This window comes from Sarcophilus harrisii, chromosome 5 (genome assembly GCF_902635505.1).
Source record: "Sarcophilus harrisii chromosome 5, mSarHar1.11, whole genome shotgun sequence".
Classification (NCBI taxonomy): domain Eukaryota; kingdom Metazoa; phylum Chordata; class Mammalia; order Dasyuromorphia; family Dasyuridae; genus Sarcophilus; species Sarcophilus harrisii.
Window position 1 is genome coordinate 184,080,818 of NC_045430.1, and position 17,451 is coordinate 184,098,268.

Below are 17,451 nucleotides of genomic sequence, written 5' to 3' on the forward strand. Positions count from 1 at the left end.
CACCTTTAGTCTTATTGCTAAGGAAGCTTATTGTTTTCTCCGTGCTATCTTGTGTGCCCTTTGGAGAAATAATTTGCAAAGTAGTTGTCTGTTTGCTGCAGTACAAGTGGAAGCTTTCTTCCAACCTCTTTGTCTATCCTTTAGGAATCAGTTGAGAAAGAGCCCTTCCCCCAGTTACATAGGCTCTTCCTGGTCAAACAGGGTGGGGCAGGATAGGACTGAGAGGGGCAGGACAACATATAAAGGGATAGTGTCAATTCAAGCAGTGGGCAAAGACAGTACTCAATGATACCAAGATTCTTCTGGATTTCTGGGGGTAAGGTGATTACTTATCATCTAGACTTGCTTAGCCTGCCAGTCCCTTACTTATCTAGTTTAGCAATAGTGGTTCATTTAAGATCAAGTTCTGGCTGAGAAGCTAGAAAAAGCTGGCATAATCTCAACCCTGTAGTCCATAGATATCCCTCAGCAAAATTGTCTTAAAAGCCCATCATCCTTGGGTTCAAAGGAATATATAACCAGATTAACACATTTTTATGGAAAAATTCTATCTACCTCCAGAAGATTTGATGGGGTCTGAATAATGATCAAAGCATATTTTCTTTTCTTGACATTTTTTCCCTTGGTTTGTGCTTTCTTTTGCAACATGGCTAATGTGGAAATATGTTTTGCATGATTGTACATGTATGATCTATGTGAAATTGTTTGCTTGCTTAAGGAGGGGGAAAAGAAGAGAGAGAATTTGAAACTCAATTTTTTTAAAAAATGAATGTTAAAAATTGTTATTACGTGTAATTGAAAAAATATAAAAATTTTTAAAAGAACAAAAAAGTATTTATGAATATGGTAGTAAAATATTTATTTACTTATCATTGGTATGGTTTTGTTTTCTAATCTACCAAAAATACCTGATATATTAAGAGTTAGTCCTAAGAGGAATGCCAAATCCCTGCTGGAATAATTGAAGACAAGCCTCATACTTCACCAATAAGAGACTACGCTGGATTTTATTTGGTATATCCTAAGAGATGTGCCCAAACTAAAAACTATCTTAATCAAATGTACATTTCCTATAGGCAGGGGTTCACAAAATGCCAAATCTGGGTGAGAAACACTAAGATTAACTTAGTCCATCCAATAAATTTATTTGGAAGGCTGACAGAGCATGAAGATATCCATCCTACTATAGTAGGATATCTTGCTCCCCTCACTCAGATGAATATAAAGTATCTTCATGGATATTATCTGGGCTTTAGGAGATTGCTTTTCCAGACCACTTGCAAGCCATATCTTCCATACTGAGATCATGTGTAATGGCCATTAGATCCTCTAGACTCCAGTGGTATAAAGGAGCTTGGCAACAAAGCCTTGTCTCACCAGTGTCATAAACCAAGAATCCTAGTTTTGGGGTCAAAACTCAATTAAGTGGGGAAGTAGTAGTGCAAAGAATAGATTAACCATAAATGAAGTTATGACACAAAAGAAGATGATCCATGTTCTAGATAGTCTGGTCCTTCCCCCTGGGAAAATTATGGTGGAGGAGGGTCCTACATCAAGGACAAAACAATGATTGTATTATTGGGGTGGTGGCACAGAGAAATGTACTGCATGGAAGACTGGGCAGATGGAAGAAAATCACATAATGAGATGTGGGAAAGAAACACACTTTACCAGGAAGGAAGCATTCCCATTTGCCTACTGGAAGTACTCCATAAGAAAACTCCTGCATTAATTATATCTTTATGTTCTACCAGTAGATGATAATCAATCAAAGGTTAATGGCCAGAAACTGTACTCAGCAGACCTGAGCATCCATCTGCCATATAAGAAAAGGAGATTGCTATCAGAATTTTGAACAGAGATGAAAAAGATTAGGACCACTAATGTACAGTGAAATAATGTGAGATTGTATAGATCATAAAAAAAAAAGGGGACTTGATTTAGAATCCAAAGATTTTGGATTCCAGCCTTGTTTCTGTCATTTTGAGCAAATCACTTAGGTCCTTAGAGCAAGCTGCTTACCTCATCTGCAAAACTGAAATAATGCTTATTTCATGTTCAGAATCATGGTATGTATAACCTATATCAGATTGCTTGCTGTTTTGGGGGAGGGGAAGGAAGAGGGAGGAAAAAAATTGGAACTCAAAATATTATAGAAATGAATGTTGAAAATCATATATGTAATTGGAAAAACAAAAAACTTTAAAAACAAACAAAACAAAACAAAAGAAATAATGCTTGTTTCTTTACCATTGGGCTATTGTACATAGGTGTGCTGTGTTATAAAATATCCAGATGCAGCTTCTGTCAAATTCTTTATTTAATTCAGGAGCTTAGGAGCAGTGGATAGATGAACATTTGTAGCAATCAACATATATACCAGGTCAGAATCCTCTTAACAACAGGCTAACAGATACCAACCATTTCTCCTTTTGCCCTTAAAAGGGTGCTCCACTTGTCCTCAGCAGAGATATTTTTTCAATGTCATCATTTCCCAAATTGGGCTAATTCATTCATTTTAAGACAACAATCATTATTATTGCAATTTTCCTGATCACAAATCATTTTTAGCGAATAAGGAAAAAATGCTAAATATTTAGTACAATACTATGAACTAATCATGAACAGTTCACATCCACATATAAATTCTAAACCACATTTCATTGAAAGGTTTAATTTTTTTTTACCACAATACTTTTTGCTGATATAACTTCTAAAAGTCACATGCAATGTAATTTATATAATATTCCATCTACTTATAGATAGCTCATTAGTATCAACGTTTTCTCCCTGGACATCAACTTGTAGCATCTAGGAAACTAGGATTCTATGGAACAAAACTCAGGAAACCATTGTGTTTGTTTCAAAGCTCACTTTGGACTGGAAAATCTGAGGTCTCACTCCATCCCAACTGATATAGATAATAGAAGGTTATTTGTGGTTATTTAAGAAGTAGGCAATACAGCCAGGCCAAACTTTTGTTTCCTTTTACATTCAAAACAGAAGATTCTAAAAAGAAGTCTGAGTCTATGTACCACATTTTTACATCCTATGCTATTGTCTTCTTCTATAAAGACATTTTCCCCCCTTCTATGTCCTCTGTCAGGAGCATTTCAGCACATTCAGTAGGAGCAAACAATGAAGTACAAGTCTTGACATAGCTTGACAAAAACATAGGTCAATTTTCTGACAGATGCATTTTTTTCAGTTATTTTCTTTCGGTTTTTTTTGTTTGGTTTTGGTTTTTAAGGCAATTGGGATTAAGTGACTTGTCCAGGATCACACAGCTAGGAAATGTTAAATGTCTGAGGCCAGCTTTGAACTCCGGTTCTTCTGACTTCAGGACTGGTGCTCTATCCACTGCATCATTGAGCTGTTCCCAGTCATTCTTTTCTTAAGGTCCAGAGAAAACAAATATATTTGGGAGGCAAGGGGCCTCCCTAAATAACTGGATCAGGGAAACCTTGGATCAATCAGTCATCAGTTCATGGTCAATTTAATTACTTTTTACCTCAGAGTCAGAATAACAAGGAAATACAATATATTCCTTTATCTTCCAGGCCTTAGAATAAAGATATGGATTAAGAGATCAGAGCTGTGGGTAGGATATTAGCCATGATGCTTTACATATATTACCCATTGTCCAGAACCAAAATTCTGGGTTTGCAGAGACCAGTCTTCATCCTGGAAGGCACTTCACAAATCACTCCTTTATGCTAATTCTGCCTTCACACAAGACTTCATACTAGAAAAATCAAAATGTGGCTCAAATCTAGAAAAAGAGTAAGACCCTCTTTTCCAGTGCAAGAATCTGGGCTAACAATACATCAAATATAGAATATGTTTTATTTGATAGCAAATGCAAAGTGCAAAAGACTTGCACCCAGGCCCAAAGAAGCAGGGACCCTTCTCAAAATCCTTTGGCATTGTATGGATACCGATAAAACAAATAGGCTGTCCTTCAGACTCTTATTCATGTTGAGTGACTGGCTTACTTCCTTTTCTGCTCATAAATCTCTCTGATGAGATTCTTTATGATACTTTTCCTGAGCAATTCTTCATTACTAACATGTTTCAGGCTATTTCATGAACACCATTTAAGGACCCTGAAACTTTAATTCTTCATAGACTCTGTCACTCTATAGCTAGCAGCCATAGATTTTTCTAGTAAAGATTTTGAAGAAATGAGAAAGTAATTGTTATTAATATTTTCTTGATAGCCTTTTTCAGGGAATAATAATGTCTGTAATATTTTCTAAGCATTTAGTACTCTCCCTCTTTTCACTTCTTTTGAGAATTGGTCTCTCAATACCTTCAAATTTATGCCATCAGCTTAACTCCTCTGTCTAAATTGGTATAGTCCAGATTAATCTTTGGAACTTCATTTTTCTCAATGACTTTTTTGATTTCTTACATTGCATTTCAGAGACTTATGTTAGGAGTTCATAGTTACTGATGGGCAAAAGAGTTTGTTATAGAAATCTTACTAGATTATTTCCATTTTTCAACAGATTTTTTCTTCCTTCATCCAGTTCAATTCTTAAATGTTCTAGGGATGATTTTTCTAAATCGGGTCTTTTATAAAACTTTTTGTTTTATAAACTGTACTGAAAATGTACATATAAAGTACTATGCTTCCCTATTCTTTTTTTCAAAGGCCATCAGCATTAAGTGATGTGACCAAGATCACATAGCTAGTAAGTGTCAAGTGTCTGAGGTCATATTTGAACTCAGGTCCTTCTGAATCCAGGACCGTTGCTTTCTCTATCGAGCCACTTAGCTGTCTTCTATACTGCTTCTCCTTGTTTGTTTGGGGTTTTTTTGACATGATTCTTTCATTATTTTCTTCTGTAAGTCTTTATACATGACTTTATATTCCAAATTGATATTGATCAACTTAACAAAAATTAGAAGGAAAAGTAGATAATTGGGAGAAAATCTTTATAAGTTTTTTTGATAGCCAAAGAAGTGATTAAAATATAAGTGAATAAGGGTCATTTAATAATAAATAAAGTGAAAAAATATATATATAGGCAATTTCCCAAGGAAATCCATTTGCTTAATTAGCATGTGAAAATGATGCTCTAAATCAGTAATAATTGAAAAATGCAAATCAAAGCAACTTTGAGGTTCTGCATCACACCCATCAGACTTGGCAAAGATGACAAGAAATTAAAATGACACGTTGGATGGACTTCAGGAAAATAACTATATTAGTACATTTGCTGGTTTAGCTCCTAGTTGGTCTATCCTTTAAAAAAAAAAGTAATTTAGAACAGTATCAAAACTTTTATTAAGATGTACATATCCTCTGACCCTATTACAATTATAGACTTATCTCCCCCCCAAAAGAAGAAAACAATCCATATGTATAAAAACATTTATGATAATTATTTTTGGTAGCCCAAAATTACAAATTGAGGGGGGTGCTCTCCTATTGAGGAATGGCTAAACAAATTGTGATATATTAGTAAATGTATTGTTATTTTTTCTTCTTAATAGCATTAAAATTATTTTTACTACTTAAGAATATCATATATCTTAATATATTATTGTACCATAAGAAATGATGAAATCAAGTTTTAGAAAAAAACTTGAGGAACAACTAAGATGGCACAGTGGATAGAATATGTGGCCTGAAGTCAGGAAGACCTCAGACACTTACTTCCTATCTGTGTGACCCTGGGACTTAAGGCACTTAACCCCAATTGCCTCCCCCCAAAAAACAAACAGAAACTTAGAAGATCTCTTTGAATTTATATAGAGCAAACCAAGTAGAAGTAGAAAAACAATTTCTTCAGTGATTACAATATCATAGAGCAGTAATATCAAACAAATAGAAATGGGATCCACTGAACCATGTATAAAGATCCCTGCAGGCCCATATTGACTTTTAAAAAAACCCACATACTAATATTAGTTATTTTATTCTATTTTCATTTATTTTGTTAAATATCCCAATAATTTTTAATCTGGTTCAAGTCACACTCAGGAGCATTATGGGCAGTACATTTGACATCTTTTATAGAGAAAAATAAGTTTGAAAGAATGTAGAACTTTGACCAATGTGACGAGAAACTATGAATCCAAAAGAATGAAGAATGTCACTTACTTTTCAATAGAGAATTGAATTTTTTAAAAAATTATTTTCAGTTCCAAAGAATATCATTACAATATTGTTGCTATTCTTTACAATGTTTTAGTTCTGTGTACTTCACTTTGCAAGTGATAAATAAAAAATGCAGAAACAAACATACATTTTTGGACATGATCAATGTGAAAAAATTTTTTTCCTTATTATACAGCTATGTACTGAAGGTTTTATTTTTTTGCGTTGTTCTGTTTTTGTTATTTTGGAATTTTTTTGGGGGGAAGAGTTACTAATTGGGGCTATGAGACTAATGAGAGGGACAGATCAAACAAAGAAAAATATATTGCTCATAGTTAATCTACCATTTTCTAGGAGATCAAATATTTGTTAGCTGAAGTAATTTTTGGATCTCTGGAATATTCCTATATCAAGTGATTTATACCAATCAAACTCCTTTAGGGAATACTGATATTCTGTTTTGATGTCCCCATTTGAGAATACCATAAACTTTAGAATTACCTCTATTACACACCATCTTTTAAAAAAATTATTCTTAATTGGTTTGCTTTTGATTACTGTTCTAATAAGGTAGTAGGTTTACTGCTGACAGTTGATTAAGATATAACTCAAATTAATAATAGTTTTCTATTTTTAGAATATAATCAGTTTAGCATCTTGATGATTTTATTCAATATTTGCCAATTTAGTGCCTCTTGACCCTCTGCTTGATGAAAGTATTCATGTGGTAAAGGTGTTAAGTTTCTACCTTCTTTTTTGGGGGGAGAGGGCAAGGCAATTGGGATTAAGTGATTTGCCTAGGATAACACAATTAGTAAATATTAAGTGTTTGAGGCTGAATTTGAACTCAGATTCTCTTGACTTCAGGGCCAGTGCTGTACTGTGCCCTCTAGCTGCTTCAAAGTTTCTATACAATACACAAGCCTTCACATTTTTTCCCCTACCTTCTTACTCCTAAGCCATGTTTTCCAATATATTTTGTATCATCTTCTTTTATGCCGGTATTTACAGTTGTCATCAAGTATGAAAAGTATGTGTTGATGTAATGTGATGAGTTCTTGGTAGAATTTTTCTATCTCCTTATCTTCTGTCACAGATGTTGATGCATTAGCTTAAATTATCTTCATGGTGGCTTTACTACATGATTTATGTCCAGTAAAATAGCTTTCCTTGGATGCATAATGTAAGAAACTCTACTAGATCCTTCACAAGCCTCTCCAAGGAAAACCTGTGAGCATCTTACCATTAATTTGCTTCCATTTATGTATAAAGATTATCAAATATAAAAGGCATTAGGATATGAATACATGTAAAAATGGTTCTGGGTGAGGCACATATACATATACTCATAATAAATCATAATTTTGTGACCCCTCATTCAGTTAAGATAGCACATATAGGGTGAAGCATAGTTTAAGAAGCTGGGCCTTATACTAATAACATAGAATTGATAATTATAATTCACATAAATGCCTTTTTTCATCCCTCATTCTTTGAAATTATTAACCTGGTCATCCTTTCTCCAAGCAATTCATCAGGCCGCCACCATATGGATACATATGCCTGTAAGAAAAAAACATTATTTAACATTGTTGCAAAGATATATCATGTATTTGATAATATTTAAAATGTGTAGATGGAAATAAAAAGAGGGGGTTGGCCTTCAAAATTTTTTAGAATACTTTATTTTTTTACTTTTTAATTTAAAATTTATTCTGAAATTCAATTTTAAAAGGGTTTTTTTTTTCTTCAAAAATGTTCTTCTCTTTTCTTCCTTTTGAACTTCCTTCTATTCTCTTTTGTGCCTTCTTTTTTTCTTTCTTTTATAGCACCTTTGTTATTTAAGGCAGGTAAGTGGTAAAGTGAATGTGAGTAAAGGACTTGGAATTAGGAGGATTTGAGAGCAAATTCTACCTTAAGACATAGTATTGATAAGATCCTAGGCAAATCACTTAACCTCTCAGCTTCAGTTTTATTACATGTAAAATGAAAATAATAAATGCACCCATCTCAGAAGGTCATTGTGAAGATCAACTAAGATCCACATAACTTTGCAAACCTTAAAGCACAATATAATTCTATATAAAATGATAAAGTACTACATTCTTCTCTTAAATTACACCAAATAAACATAAGTAAAATGAATATACGTATTGGCCATATTCAAAAATGAACGACTGTATCTGGTATTCATCACTTGTGTCAGGAAATGAGTAATATATTTCATCACTGGTTCTCTGTAGACATGATTGGTCATTATCTTAATCAGAGTTCTTAAGTTTCAAAGTTATTTTTCTTAAAGTGATTTTCCTTTCATATATTGTTTTCTTTATTCTACTCACATCACTGGATCAATTCATACTACTCACCTATTTTATAATTTTATAATTTCTTACAATACAATAAAACTCCATTGCATCTACATACCACAACTTGTTAAGTTTTTACCCACTTGTCTAAGAGACAAATTCTAAGGCACTCCATCATATTCTTATTCTTTACTCTCTCTCTGTCTCTCTCTCTCTCTCTGTCTCTCTGTCTCTGTCTCTCTTTCTCTGTCTCTCTCTCTCTCTCTCTCACACACACACACACACACACACACACACACACACACACACACACACCATTTAACTGATGCCCTTACTGGTTTTTTATTTTTCTCATACACCACAATTAGGAGAAATAGTACTTCCTTGACATCTTTTTTCTCCTTTCTATACTACTTTATTCTTCTTTTTATCCTTTCTTCTCTTCCCTCTTCCAACCCTCAGGTCAAAACCAATCTATATCTAGAACTTCTATTTTTTTTCTTATTTAAACTCCTTTGAAGACATTAAATACTATGCCATCAGATATTTCCTTCTAATTGCTGAAATAAATAAGTTTACCTTTCTAGTTTCTCTGGACTCTAATGCTGGAATTTCTTTTTTCTTTTTTTAAATAGTATTTTACTTTACCCCATTAAATGTAATGATATTCAACATTTATATTTTTCTCAACAGTATTTTATTTTTTAAATTACATGTAAAGATAATTTTCCACATTCCATATTTCCACATTCATTTTTGTAAGATTTGAGTTATGGTTTTTTTTCTCCCTCCCTTACCTCTCCATCAAGAGAGCAAGCAATCTGATATGGGTTATACATGTACATTCATTTTAAACATATTTCCATATTAATCATGTCATGAAAACAAAAATCAGAAAAGAGAAAAATACAAGAAAAATAAGAATGCTTCTATTCACGTTTTCTATTATGTATTTATTTCATCTTTACTTAACCAACTTATTTCTGCTTTATTTTATGAATTGAAGTTTTATGATAGGGCTCCCTTTCTTTCCCTGATGCTCTTTTGAATGGGATGATCCATATTGCTTAGTCTCAGCCTGGGTCCCCTTACACTGGGAATTCTTACATTGACTTTCACACCTTAGCAATAGCTCTCTTCTTCATCCCACTCTATAATTGAAGTTCATAGTGCTGGGTCTTCAGGGCCTTCTCTGAAGTATCACAAGTGTTAGAGATCTCAGAGCCTCCAGGCCAGAGTTCTCTTAGTCTGAGCACTGTGATACTATGGTAATCATAGCCTATTGCTGTTCTACTATGAATTCCATGCACCTACTCTAGCGAGTTCTCAAGGAAGCCCTCTGTTTTTGATATTCTTGGACAGAAAGTCCTGAAGGGTGCATGTATACAGTATCTGGTTGCATAGGAGGGGCTGGCACTGACTTTTCTTTAGGGGATAGGACTCATTTCTCTTATCTGTTGGATACTGGTTAAGTTTTTGTACCATTCTCAGATGAAAGATGATACTATAGTTTCTCACTGAATTTCTTGATCATTATCTGCTGTAGTTTCTTATTGGATTTCTTGATCATTATCTGATCTGTGAAAAGTTTGGAATTTTGCTGGAGCAGGTATTTGAGAGTTAGGATGGGAGTTGGAGAGATAAGGATTGTCTCTTATTCAGGAGACCATTTTAGCCACTAGTTTCCTGGAGCAGAGGAACTAAAGTTGCAGTCCACTATTCTCCTGGGTACTACCAAAACCATAAAATGCAATTGGGAAATACTAAAAATAAAAATACAGTAAATCAAAGATAGCATTACCTTTTAAAACTGAATCAATATGCTCACTTGAAAGGATTCTTATGTAGGGGTTAATGGCTTCCCATTTTGATTTGAGTTTGACACCACTGTCCTAGAATACTTTCTCTGAACTTTTCTTTCCTCCTTTGTTAACTGCCTTGTTTTATACATTTCTTTGTTAAGTGTAGCTCTGCCTTGAAGATAAGAATTATTATTATTTTTTTTTGCTTTTATATCTTTGGAGTTCCCAACACATGACAGACATTTCGGAAATGATGAATTTCATTGAATTAAAAAATCTGGAAAATAAACTACCATGGAAACTTAACAAAAAGTACTAAAACAGATTTATCATAAGGGAAGCTTGGATGAAGTGAAGTAGATGTCTGCTACCAGATGGATCCCTTTTTGGAAAGAAATCATCTTGGAAAGCTGTAATGCAAATGTTAGCATGTTGCACATGTCTTTGTTTCAGTACTGGTTTATCTCTCCACCAGACTAAGAGCTAACAGGCCTGAAAATTTAGAACTTGAGCCTTTTGCTTGGGAAAAAAAATGAAAGCAATCTTTTCCTAGGAGCAGAGACTGTTAGTATATGAAGTGCTAAATTTTAAAAAGATGGTCATTAAGGAGAAATTTAATGAATCCACATCTTTCAGGTCAGAAGCTAGATTCTGAATATAGTTGCTGAACCACTAAACAGTAATATTTGAGATTATGGAGGACAGGGACTTCAGATTTGGAGAAAGACAAGTGTACCAATTTTTCAAAAGGGGAATAGATTGGAATCTATAGATTCTAGGCCAGTAGATTAGATTTCAATTCTAAGTAAACTTTTAAAATCTAGAAAAGGAAGTAGATATGATAATGACATAGTCTGAATTCAAGGCTATGTCATGAGAGAATAACTCTACTATTTTTAAATAAGGTTTGTAACCAGATAAATCATGTAAATGGTGTACCCATAGTTTAGTTCAATTTTAGCAAAATGTTTGATAAATTGTCTTATCCTATTCTTCTACAAGAAGAATATTTTCTACAAAAGATGGATAAATGTGAACTATTCCTCTATATAATTAGATGCATTTGGGACAGGTTTAATGGCCAAAGTCAAAGAATAGTCCTTAGTGCTTCTATCAAGTTGGAAGGAAATCTCCATTGTAATACTCCAAGAATGGTCCTGTGCCATTTAACATTTTGTATCAATGAATTAAAGCACAGATGGTATAATCATAAAATTTGTAGATGACAGAGACCTAGTAAGGATAGCTAACACACTGGAAAATAGACAGAATTAAAAATTATCTTGACAAACTAGAACATTGGGCTCAATCTAATAAAATGAAATATAATAAGGATAAAATGCAAAGTTTATATTTATTGGTTAAATCAACTGCACAAGTATAAGGAGGAGTAAATATGGTTAAATAGCAGTTTATTTGGAAAAGGAATTTATTGGATCTTGCAAGCATAGTATTAGTCCAACAACATGACATGACAGACAAAAACAGTTAATTCAAGCTTAGGTCACATTAAGAGAGTCATATCTTCTAAGAATAAGGAGGTAGTCTTAGACTTCATTTGGATTGTCATGTTCAATTCTAGTGACCAAATTTTAGAAAAGACATTAATAAGATGGAGACTGTTTAGAAGAAGGCAAATAGAATAGTATAAGACCTCAAGTCTATGCCACATGAGAACTTGTTGAAGGAAATGGGGAAATTTACCCTGAAAAAAAGAAAATTGGGGCAGGGGAAATGGTGAATGAGAGAGGAAAGAGCATCAGGACACACATAATAGTTATATTTATATATTTGAAAAGCTATGTTTTGGAAGAAGAATTCTACCTATTCTGTTTTGCCCCAGAAGAAAAAAAAATAGGAGCAAGAGGGTAGACATTACAAAGATGCACATTTCAACTTAATGTGAATTCCCAATAATTAGAGACACTCAGAAATGGAATATACATACTCCCTCAGAAAATAATTGGTTCATTTTCATAGGACATCTTCAGGTAAAGATTAAATGACTATTTTGGATATATTATAATAATTATTAGTTATTGAATATAGGTTGGACTAGATATCTCTTAAAGTCTCTTCCAAATTTGAATTTCTGTGCTTCTATTATTCTCCCACAACTAATCTGAATATAGACACCATTGTGTAGTTCTGAATCTGGCTGTCCCTTTGGATTGACACAGAGTCCTCTTTGCTCTTTTAGCTCACTGAGAGAACTCACTAAGCATACTCTCTTTAAGAATAGAAGTTTCCAATTATAATGAGATTGACTGAGCAGATGTAAGTTGGCTAAGACAAATCGAGGCTTAAAAAAATGATAGTCCTTTAAGATGGCTTTACCAGAGATATATGGAATAATTTGCAAAAGATGATAATAGCAAATAGATAATAATTTAAAGTTTGTAAAGTATTTTGCATGTATTATATAATTTGAGCCTTTAAAAAAGCCCTTAATCCTCTGAGGTATTACTACAGTATTATTAAAAGTTGAGAAAGCTTAAGGCTCAAGGGAGGTTAAATGACTTACCTAGGTCACAATGATGTTATATGTCAGAGATGGGATTTGAACCCAATAACTCAGGACTATAAAGAATGAAAAGCATTTATTAAGTGTTTTATACTTAAAATTATTATTACGCATCAATGTGCTAAGTGCTAGGGATACAAATATAAAGTCAAAATATTTCCTCATCTGCACACATATATTGTATCTAGGATATACTGTGACATATTTAACATGTAGGACTGCCTGCCATCTAGGGGAGGGAGTGGAGGGAGGGAGGGGAAAAGTTGGAACAGAATTGAGTGCAAGGGATAATGTTGTAAAAACCAGTCATGGGTTCTGTCAATAAAAAGTTATAATTATTAAAAAAAATTTCCTCAATGAACTTAATTCTAATAGGCAGATCCAATACCTACCGATGAGTGACTGGCAAACAGAATGGGCTATTATGGTTTAACAGGAATGATGACTTGAGTGATAAGGGAATTGATTGACATGCTCTTTTCAATGTATTGATTTGATTAAGTTGCAGAGACAGAAGATAATTGGATAGAAAGTTTTAAGTCCAACAGTTTTTACTGTGATTCTCCAGGATACCCGAAGGCAAATTATAGATCTGATAAGCATTGGTCCATGAGGAAGCTCCTCTTCTAAAGTATGCCTTAATGTCAACCTAATCTGATCAGCATCATTTTACAGCTTCCTGGACCAAATGTTTGCTTAGTGCTTTGCTAAGTATGCCTCCTTGAAACTAATATTTTTTATTTTTACAGTCAAAGGTTCCGATAAAGGCCTCATTTCCAAAATATATAGAGAATTAACTCTAATTTATAAAAAATCAAGCCATTCTCCAATTGAAAAATGGTCAAAGGATATGAACAGACAATTCTCAGATGAAGAAATTGAAACTATTTCTAGTCATATGAAAAGATGCTCCAAGTCATTATTAATCAGAGAAATGCAAATTAAGACAACTCTAAGATACCACTACACACCTGTCAGATTGGCTAAGATGACAGGAAAAAATAATGATGATTGTTGGAGGGGATGAGGGAAAACTGGGACATTGATGCATTGTTGGTGGAGTTGTGAACGAATCCAACCATTTTGGAGAGTAGTTTGGAACTATGCTCAAAAAGTTATCAAACTGTGCATACCCTTTGATCCAGCAGTGTTACTACTGGGCTTATATCCCAAAGAGATTATAAAGAAGAGAAAGGGACCTGTATGTGCACGAATGTTTGTGGTAGACCTCTTTGTCGTGGCTAGAAACTGGAAACTGAGTGGATGCCCATCAGTTGGAGAATGGCTGAATAAATTGTGGTATATGATTATTATGGAATATTATTGTTCTGTAAGAAATGACCAACAGGATGATTTCAGAAAGGCCTGGAGAGACTTACACGAACTGATGCTGAGTGAAATGAGCAGGACCAGGAGATCATTATATACTTCAACAACAATACTATATGATGACCAGTTCTGATGGACCTGGCCATCCTCAGCAATGAGATCAACCAAATCATTTCCAATGGAGCAGTAATGAACTGAACCAGCTACACCCAGAGAAAGAACTCTGGGAGATGACTAAAAACCATTACATTGAATTCCCAATCCCTATATTTATGCCCACCTGCATTTTTGATTTCCTTCACAAGGTAATTGTACAATATTTCAGAGTCTGATTCCTTTTGTACAGCAAAATAACGGTTTGGTCATGTATACTTATTGTGTATCTAATTTATATTTTAATATATTTAACATCTACTGGTCATCCTGCCATCTGGGGGAGGGGGTGGGGGATAAGAGGTGAAAAATTGGAACAAGAGGTTTGGCAATTGTTAATGCTGTAAAGTTACCCATGCATATAACCTGTAAATAAAAGGCTATTAAATAAATTTTTAAAAAAAGAAACTAATATTTTTACTTATCCATTCATAACACTTGTTGGCTCAAATTTGTTTGCCCCTACTTTAGCAGGCATTATAGAATTTCATCTTTGGAAGGCACTTCAAAGACCATTAAACTTGGACTTCACTAAGAATCTCTTCTACAATAGCTTTAGCAAGTAGTCCTATTTCTAGTTGAAAACCTTTATTGAGAAAAAAAAAAAAAAAAAACTATTGCCTCATGGAGTTGATCTGAAAATTATCATTTCTATTCAACCAGTTCAGAATCTACCTAAATATATTGTCATCCAATATTATGACTTTGTCAAATATCTTGATAAAATCACTGTATACTTTGACTATAATATTTCCTGATCTAACAGTATAATAATCTTGTTAAACTGGAGGATTTCTTTTTTTGTTTGTTTTGTTTGTGAGGCAATTTGGGTTAAGTGACTTGTCCAGGATCACACAGTTAGGAATTATTAAGTGTCTAAGGCTGGATTTAAACTCAGGTTCTCCTGGCTTCAGGGCTGGTGCTCTATCCATTGCATCATCCTAGCTGTCTGGCAATCCTGTTGAAAAAGTAAATAAATTCAGTATAGCATGACTGGGGCTTAATGAACCAAAGTATCGATTAACTTGCTATCCTTTTAGTAACGGATTTTACAAAGAAGAGATGTCCACATAGCCAACCTAGAACTTAAGGTCTTCATTCTCTTCCTCTTTTTAAAAACTGAAATATCTATTGTCCATTTCTAGACCTATGGTATACAGATGTTCAGCATTCTCACCAATTTCTTTTGTTTCCCTTAAATGCTGTGTGTCAGAACTAGTTATCTTCAACTCATTGATGTCAGTCTTACTATTTTTCTCATTTCTCATGCATTTTTATCAATGGAGTTCTAGTAAATGTTTAGGAACCAGCAATCTAGGAAATTTATATACACATACATATACATATGTGATGATTAAAAAGATTCAAGAGACATAATTTCTTGGTAATTTAATCATTTCATTAATAATGCTAGTATTTTGATAAAAGGGTGATCATTTGGCTGTATCTCTCTTAGACCAAAGATAATCATTGTGGCCAGCTCATGGCTTATATGCCCATTGGAAGAGGGGTATTCCCAAGGATAATAATCAACTGTGATTGATTAACAATTAAGGAGATAATGAATATTACAGTGAAGGGCTGCATTTGAACTTTGGAAATAAAGTTTGTACTTTGGTTATGACATTTACTTCTAAGTTACCCCCAGTCTTGGGAAATCTATTCAAAGATCCCCACCCAAACCTGAGTAGAACACAATGACTTCTCTACCTGGGCAGAGTCTGATTAGATGAGAAGATTAGCTCAGCCTTCAGAGTCTGAGTCTTGAAATGAGAATAAATTGGGGAAATCTGAATCTTCCCAAATATTGGTCATTAAAAATCATTTCTCTTATATATATATATGTATGTTCATTTATTTACATATATATGTACATACACATAAATATGAACACATTATATATATTGTTGTTCAGTCATTTTAGTCATGTCAGACTCTTTTTGATCCCATTTGGCATTTTCTTAAAATAGCTTTTTATTTTTCAAAATATATGCGAAGATAATTTTTAATATTTGCTCTTGCAAAGCCTTGTGTTATTAATTTTTTTCTCCCTCCCTCCCTACTATCCCTTTCCTAGACAGCAAGTAATCCAATATAGGTTAAACATGCATAATTCTTCTAAATACATTTCTACATTTATCGTGCTGCACAAGATAAAATCAGATCAAAATGGGAACAAAATGAGAAAGACAAAACAAGCAAATAAAAAACAACAACAAAAAAAGGTGAAAATACTATATTGTGATCCATATTCAGTCTCCATAGTCCTCTCTCTGGATGTAGATGGCTTTCTCCATCACAAGCTGGCCTGAATCATCCCATTATTGAAAAGAGCCAAGCTGATCACTGATCCTCACATAATCTTGTTGTTGCTGTGTACTATGTTCTCTTGGTTCTACTCACTTCATTTAGTGTCAGTTCATGTAAGTCTTGCCAGGCCTTTCTGAAATCACCCTCCCATCTGACATTTTCTTGACAAAGGTATTGGAGTTGCTTGCCATTTTCTTCTCCAGATCAATTTATGTATGAAAAACAGGCAAACAAGATTAAGTGACTTGCCCAGGGTCACATAGCTAGAAAGTATCTGAAAACAGATTTAAACTCAGGTCTTCCTAACTCCAGGGTTGCTATTCTATCCACTGTGCCATCAGGCAGCATATGTGTCTGTCTATATGCATTATTATTAATAACATATTCTCTGTCACTTTTAAAAATCCAGACAATTAACAATAAAATCAAGCTCTGATGTGTAGTATTTTTTCAAGTTTTTTCCTCTATTACATTTATCATAAGCCAGAAGTCATAGTGGTCTTGATATTAAGAGTATTGTTCTATTATTGTCATTTATCTGCCCCACACTTCCTTCTTTTTGTATATGTTTGAACTCATCAAGGAAATGCTTTAAATCCTATAAGTCTTTGTAGACTATTTTTCAATAAATGCATTTGTGATTTTTTTTTTGTCAGAATTCTGTCAGAATTGTTGAGCATCCAACAATTCTCTTTAGGTAAATTTTCTCTTATAGTCTCAGATCATGGAACCTTATTTATCTTATCCTCAAACTCATCAAAATTAAATTAAACTTGAATGACCATGGCATTATTATTGCTGTAATCAATTTGTGTTAGGACCACTGCCTTCTGAGTTTCACTCATTTTCTCCCTACCAGTTAGTCCCTCCTTGTTGGTCATAGGTAAGTTTCAAGTAACTGTTCTCTTTTGTTAC

General features: G+C 33.7%; 1 protein-coding gene across 1 annotated transcript in view; it reads left to right on the forward strand.

Moving 5' to 3' along the window:
• Nucleotides 1-289: 289 nt before the first annotated feature.
• The window catches only part of NUP205 (nucleoporin 205), a 98,681-nt gene continuing 81,519 nt past the window's right edge, over nucleotides 290-17,451 (forward strand). The window contains exon 1 of the mRNA XM_031939122.1: nucleotides 290-316. The gene's annotated coding sequence lies outside the window, so the exon portion shown is untranslated. The remainder of the gene's footprint in view (nucleotides 317-17,451) is intronic.